Here is a 7532-nt window from a genome sequence, read left to right as displayed (position 1 = left end):
AGGAATATCCCATGTGTTCTTGCTCAGACAAATCCCTGGCCAGGGTCATTCGGGTTGAGAGAGAAAGAGTTCTCCGGGAGAATCCGATTAGAGCGAGACTCGAGTAGAAACCGTATGGGTCTGACAGCACCATGCTCGATATACGGTCTCTGGGATATTAGATGGATGAGGGACTATAGGTACATGGTAACTGAGGACAGACAGGTCCAATGGATTGGATTCCCCTGTATCGTCTGGGGACTACGGCGTAGTAGCCTAGTACTTCCGTAGTCGATGAGTCGAGTGAATTATTACAGAGATAATAATTCACTGAGTTAGAAGGAGTTCTGACAGGTATGACTCACGGCCAGCTCGATATTGGGCCTAGAGGGTCACACACATATGGTAGGCATTGCGATGAGTAGAGGTTCGGATATGAGATATCCGACGGAGCCCTTGTCTTATTGGATGCAGATCCAATACCCACTAGGGAAAGGACCCATTAGGGTTTTGACACGGGATCTCTATAAATAGGAGGGATTCACAGCCTCATAGGCTAGAGTCTTTGCTTGCCCTTCCTATTCTCCTCTCCCTCTCCCCCTCAGAGTAGGCCTGGAGTTTTGAGGAGCGTCGTCGCAACCCTGCTGTGTGGATCACCGCTAGAGAGGAGGACGCTTGACCTCCTTCACCCTCTCCTAAGGATCTGCAAGGAAACAGGGATATACGATCTCCCTAGGTAACACAATCTTTATATGCAGTTTTGTGTTTTTTGCAGATTTTGCGCACCAATCTTCGCACGACGATGAACATCTTTTTGGGAATCGGGGATTTTTGTTTTCTTGTTCTTCCGCTGCGCATATGATGTCGCCCCCTATGATTTCCCAACAGTGGTATCAGAGCCAAGTTGTTCGTGCGAATGATTGGTTTTTGAACTGCGTGTGTTGTGTTTAGGAAGAATATTGACGTCAAAATCGTTGACGCAAAAGCAAGGAAGGGCAGCAACAGTTGCTGCCCTCGATCTGCATGCCTGCAGCCAGCCGCAGCCGCAGCCAGGCAGCACAGCGCCGGCGCATGCGCAAGCGCTGTGCCTGCAGCAGCCGGCCGGCGGTCTGCTTGCAGCAGGCTTGCGGCCGGCGGGGCTGGCAGCCCGCTCGGTAGAAGCGCCTGCGGCCACTGAGCCCGCGGGCAGAGGCGCCGCGGGGCAGCAGCGCGGGCTGAGGCACCGCAGGGCAGCGGCGCCTGTGGCCGCTGCTCCCACGGGCAAAAACCCCGCAGGGGCGGTCGCCAGCGAGACAGCACCACCTGCGGGCGCTGACTCGCGGGCAGAACCGCCCGCGGAGGCGGCGGCGCCCGCGGGGGCGTCCACCTGCAGCGGCAGCGACCCCAGCGGGCGTGCCACCTGCAGGCGAGGGCAGTGCCCTCGCCCTCGCCGCAGAGGCCGCCGCCAGCAGGGTGGCGGCGGCGGCGGCGCAGCAGCAAGGGGGAGAAGGGCATTAGGGTTTTCTGGGCAAAAAGACAGTTTTGCCCCCTCGGAATTTGAGAAATTCCAGTTTCTGTCTTTTGTCCAAATTACGAAAATACCCTTAGGAATTGAGAAATTCCCTATATATCCCTGATTTCAGAAAATATTAATTAATTAAAAGGTTTAGTTGATTATTATTTTTATTATTATCTAGTAGTCCTACATGATGATGATTATTTATACATGTAATGTATGATGAGTGGACGGATGATCATGGACCGTGTGATGTGTGTACTTGTGATTATTATTATTGAGGTCTACGAACCTCCATTATATTTCTCGTTTATTGTCGGGCCTGCGTGCCTATGATTAAGTTGTAATCACATGAGGAGGCGCAGCGGGAGCGTGGATGTCATAGCGGGACCCACGAGACGGACGATCGTGATGCATGGAGATGCATCAAGATGTCGACGGAACCGACGAGGACGAGATGGACGATCACAAGGCATGGAGATGCACCGTTGCACACATAGATCTTGATGTGAGTGATTAGGCCTACTGGCTCGGGCCAAATCATATTAGGTTGTGGTCCATGATCATCTGGTGTGATTGCTTATACACATACTAGATATGTATATATATTTGCATGCGATGTAGATATATATTAAATATGTATATGTGTGACATGTCATATTAGGAGACCAAATCATAGAAACATCTCTCAATAAAATTAATTCGGTAAACGTGAGGCAATTAGATTGACCCACGTGGCCTTCCATCGTTATGAGTAGGAACCGAATCCCGATGTAGGTTGAGTTGGTCGAGTCCCTCGAGACTCACCTATATCGCGATTCGCTATCTTGCTTACGACATAGAGATGTCACCGGTGACCTGAGGGCATGATATGCTTAGTCGAGTCCCTCGAGGGTATATCATCAAATCAGACTCATCTTGTAACGAAGGTGTTGACTTAACCGAGCATCATGGTTGGTCGAGTCCCTCGAGGCCATGGTGATTCGGAGGCCGAACAGGACGGGAATCACAAGGAGTTGTGATCGGCAAGAGTTGTCTATCTTTTAGGCTTAGTGTGATTGGTCGAGTCCCTCGAGGTTACACTAAGACGTTGATTGGATCCTGATCCCCACTAGAAGTCTGCCGGAGACTTCCGTTTCACGTGCTGAGGGTGTCGCGTGACTCGTTAGTAAAATAGTGGGAGCATATTAAGATAGAAGTCCATATCTTGATAGTTTATTTCTTGCAAAATCTGCATGTAATTCATTTTTGCTACATCTTTATTTTCAGAAAATGTCGCTTTCAAATCCCTTACGTGGCATACTTGATGTCAACTGCCTCACTAGTCCAAATTATACGGATTGGCTCCGTAACTTGAGAATTGTTCTCACAGCGGAGAAAATCGTGTACGTCCTTGATACAGTGATGCCTACGCCCGAAGAAGGGGCAAGCGAGGATGAGATCGCTCGCTACGTGAAGTACATTGATGACTCCACTCTTGCTCAGTGCTATATGTTGGGCTCTATGACTCCAGAGTTACAGAGACAACATGAAAAGATGGATGCCAGATCCATTCTCCTACATGTCCGTAAATTGTTTGAGGAACAGGGAAGGACTCAACGATATGAGATATCCAAGAGCCTTTTCCGCGCTAGGATGACTGAGGGGACACCGGTTCAGAACCATGTCCTCAAGATGATTGAGTGGATAGAGAAACTCACAGGTCTAGGAATGGTCCTAGAGGATAACTTGTGTGTGGACATTGTGCTTCAGTCCCTACCAGATTCCTTTTCACAGTTCATAATGAATTTTAATATGAACAAGCTTGAGGTGACTCTCCCAGAGCTCCTCAATATGTTGAGGGAGGCAGAGAGTACTATTAAGAAAGAGAAGCCAGTTCTCTACACTGGTGAGACCAGAAAGAAAAGGAAAGCAGAAAGGTCCCTTAAGAAGGGAAAGGGCAAGGGCAAACCAGGTAAAGCAAAGGTTGCTAAGAAAGACCCAGCAAAGGACAAAGGCCAATGCTTCCACTATGGTAAAGATGGGCAATGGAAGAGGAACTACAAAGAGTACCTTGTAGAAAGGGCGAAATAGAAGCTTGGTGAAGCTTCAGGTACATTCATGATCAATCTCCAATTGGCAGATTTTTGTGATAGTGCATTGGTATTGGATACCAGTATTGCTTATTACATCTACAATTTATTATAAATTCTAGCAAAGCCGAGGGGAGATTGACGAGAGGAATATTGCATAAAGGTTTGTTTATGCAAGACACTACTCCACATATCATGAATGTAAGTGTCTAAGAGGAAACGAGATGAGGTGAACAATGCATACCTATGGCATTGTAGGCTAGGTCACATCCATGAAAGAATGATTCAAAAGTTACTAAATAATGGATATCTAGATCCATTCGACTATGTGTCATATGTAACTTGTGAGCCTTGTATTCGTGGAAAACTGATCAACTCTCCATTTAGTGGAATTGGAGAGAGAGCCACTGAGTTGTTGGAACTCATACATAGTGATGTATATGGACCCATGTCAACTCATGCCATTGGAGGTTACTCCTACTTCATTACATTTACTGATGATTTCTCAAGGTATGGATATGTGTACTTAATGAAGTACAAGTCCGAGGCCTTTGAGAAATTCAGAGAGTATAAGAATGAGGTGGAGAACCAGACTGGAAAGAGTATCAAAACTCTTCGATCAGATCGAGGAGGTGAGTACTTAAGTACAGAGTTTACTCAGTTCCTCAAGGACCATGGGATATTATCCCAATGGACACCTCCTTACACACCTCAGCTCAATGGTGTCTCTGAAAGGAGAAATCGTACTTTATTAGATATGGTACGGTCCATGATGAGTTTCGCTGACCTACCCATCTCATTCTGGGGATATGCCCTAGAAACCGCAACTTACCTTCTGAACAGAGTTCCAACTAAGTCGGTAGTGTCTACACAATATGAGATATGGAAAGGGAAGAAGCCTGATCTTAAGGTTGTTAAGATTTGGGGCTGCCCAGCCCACGTTAAAAGACACAACCCCGATAAGTTAGAATCAAGGACAAAGCGATGCATATTTGTGGGATACCCCAAGGAAACTTGTGGGTATTACTTCTATCATCTCGAGGACTAAAAGGTCTTTGTAGCTAAGAGAGAAGTGTTCCTTGAGAAGGAACACATTCTTGGCGCAGACAGTAGGAGAATGATAGAGTTGAGCGAAGTTAGAGAACCAAGCTCAAGCACCACTCTACAGCCCAAGTCTGTTCAGGTACCTAATACACAATTTTCAACTTTACGCAGGTCTGATAGAGTATCTCATCCTCCTGAGAGATATGTTGGACATATTAGAGGAGAGGATGTTGAGGATATTGATCCTCAGACCTACAAGGAGGCTATTATGAGTATAGACTCCGGGAAGTGGCAAGAAGCTATGAATTCTGAGATGGATTCTATGTACTCCAACAAGGTTTGGAACCTAGTTGATGCGCCCGAAGGTATTGTACCCATCGGTTGCAAGTGGATCTTTAAGAAAAAGATCGGAGTAGATGGAAAGGTAGAGACCTATAAAGCAAGGCTAGTGGCTAAGGGGTATCGTCAAAGGCAAGGTGTTGACTACGACGAAACTTTCTCACCCGTAGCAATGCTAAAATCCATCAGAATTCTATTGGCTATTGCAGCACACTATGATTATGAGATCTGGCAGATGGATGTGAAAACCGCATTCCTCAACGGGAACCTCGAGGAGGAGGTGTATATGATGCAACCTGAGGGATTCGTGTCCAAGAACTGCCCAGATAAGGTGTGTAGGTTGCTTAGATCCATTTATGGACTAAAGCAAGCTTCCCGAAGTTGGAACATAAGATTTGATGAGGCAATCAGATCTTATGACTGTTAGGATCGAGAGCACTAAGAGGGGGGGGGTGAATTAGTGCAGCGGAAATCTTACAGCGATTAAAAACCAAAAGCTGCGTTCGTTCAAAAACTATTATGATGCAAAAGCAAATTCTCAGTTTGTATCTAAGTGCAGTTTGCGTCTAAGCGTAGATTGCGTCTAAGCGCAGTTTTGCGTCTAAGCGCAGTTTACGTCTAAACTCAGATTTACGTCTAAACGCAGTTTTACGTCTAAACGCAGATTTACGTCTAAACGCAGATTTACGTCTAAACGCAGATTTACGTCTAAACGCAGTTTTACGTCTAAACGTAGATTTACGTCTAAACTCAGTTTTACGTCTTAAACTCAGATTTATGTCTAAACGTAGATTTACGTCTAAACGCAGTTTTACGTCTAGACGCAGATTTACGTCTAAACTTTGAAACTTGTTTGTATACTCGCAGAAGGCAGTATGTAGTTGAAATCAAGACGTAAACGTGAACTGAGATCTGATGATTGAGCGAGGAAAGTCGATTTACGTCTGAATGCAGTTTTACGTCTAAATGTTGAAACTCGTTCGTAAAATTGTAGAGGACAGTTTGCAGTTATCAATAGGATCAAAATGTAAGTGTAAACTGCAAAGAAGCTCGTTCGTAAAAGCACGGAAGACAGTTCTGCAGAATCAAACGTAAACGTAAACTGTGATGTATGAAAATACGAATTTACGTCTGAATGCAGATTCGGAAGAACAGCACTTAGAACTTGTTCGTGAAAGCGCAGAGAGCAGTAGTAATGGAGGAGGTTTGCAGTAATGATAAAGTGCTCGAAAATAAACGCAAACCAGAGATTTAGAGTGGTTCGGTCAGCCTTGACCTACTCCACTTTTGGCTTCCTCCACCGACGAGGTTGCCGACGTCAACTAGGTGCCTTCCTTCAATAGGCGAAGGCCAATTACCCTCTTACAGATTCACTCCTTTTGACGGGCTTAGGAGACAACCCTTTCAGATGTTTTCTCTCCTCTCTTTACAACTCAAACTTGAAGAACAGAAGGAGGAGGAAAACTAGCAGTTTTGAGCTCTAAGAACCACTGAAAAGATCAAGATTTCGGGTAAGTTCTTGCTCGTTTCAGTGCTGAATGGGTGGGGTATTTATAGGCCCCAACCCAATTCAAAATTCGAGCTCAAAACGATCAAATCGATCAAATCCCAGAATTCTGGGATCAGGCGGTTGCACCTCTTGACTGGAGAGGTGGCACCGCCTGGCAGAGCTCGAAGACTGAGCTCAGGCGATTGCTCCTCTCTGCCAGAGCTCGAAGACTGAGCTCGATGGTTGCATCACCTGGCAGAGCTTGAAGACTGAGCTCGGTGGTTGCATCACCTGGCAGAGCTCGAAACTGAGCTCGGTGGTTGCATCACCTGGCAGAGCTCGAAACTGAGCTCAGGCTGATGCACCTCTCTGCCAGAGCTCGAAGACTGAGCTTGGTGATTGCATCACCTGGCAGAGCTCGAGACTGAGCTCAGGCTGATGCACCTCTCTGCCAGAGCTCGAAGACTGAGCTCGGTGGTTGCATCGCCTGGCAGAGCTCGAAACTTGAGCTCTGGCGGTGCTACCTCTTGGCTGGGGCGGTTGCACCTCCCAGCCTCGCACCCCTGACAGTTGCACCTCCTGGCTGGGGCGGTTGCACCTCCCAACCTTACAGCCCAGGCGGTTGCACCTCCTGGCTGGGGCGGTTGCACCTCCCAACCTCGCAGGAAGACATAGCCTGGGCGGTGCTACCTCCAACCCTGGCGGTGGCACCTCTTTCACTATTCCAGCTCACTTGGTTTGGCTCCAAACTTGGTCCAAACCAGTCCGAACTTGGGCCTAATTGGCCCCTACTTGGGTTATAGGATTAACACCTAATCCTAACCCTAATTAACGTGCTAACTATGAATTTAAAGACATTTTCTAAGCTATTACAAAGTCCGCAAGTCAAGACTTCTTCTAGCGAGCTTCCGGCAAACTTCCGGCGGTCTTCCGATGAACTCTCGGAAACCATTCTGCGGACTCCCGGCAAGCTCCTAGACTTCACGATTTGATCTTAGCGAGTTCCAACGAGCTTCGTCGGCAAGCTCTGCTCTTTCTCGGCGAGCTCCGTGAACTTCCAACTGTAATATCCCTCGCTTTTAAAAATTATTAATAAAGATTTATATGTAAATTG

Source organism: Musa acuminata, chromosome BXJ1-5 (genome assembly GCF_036884655.1).
Source record: "Musa acuminata AAA Group cultivar baxijiao chromosome BXJ1-5, Cavendish_Baxijiao_AAA, whole genome shotgun sequence".
Taxonomy (NCBI): domain Eukaryota; kingdom Viridiplantae; phylum Streptophyta; class Magnoliopsida; order Zingiberales; family Musaceae; genus Musa; species Musa acuminata.
The sequence above is the reverse complement of the archived record's forward strand: the minus strand, read 5'-3'. Positions refer to the sequence as shown.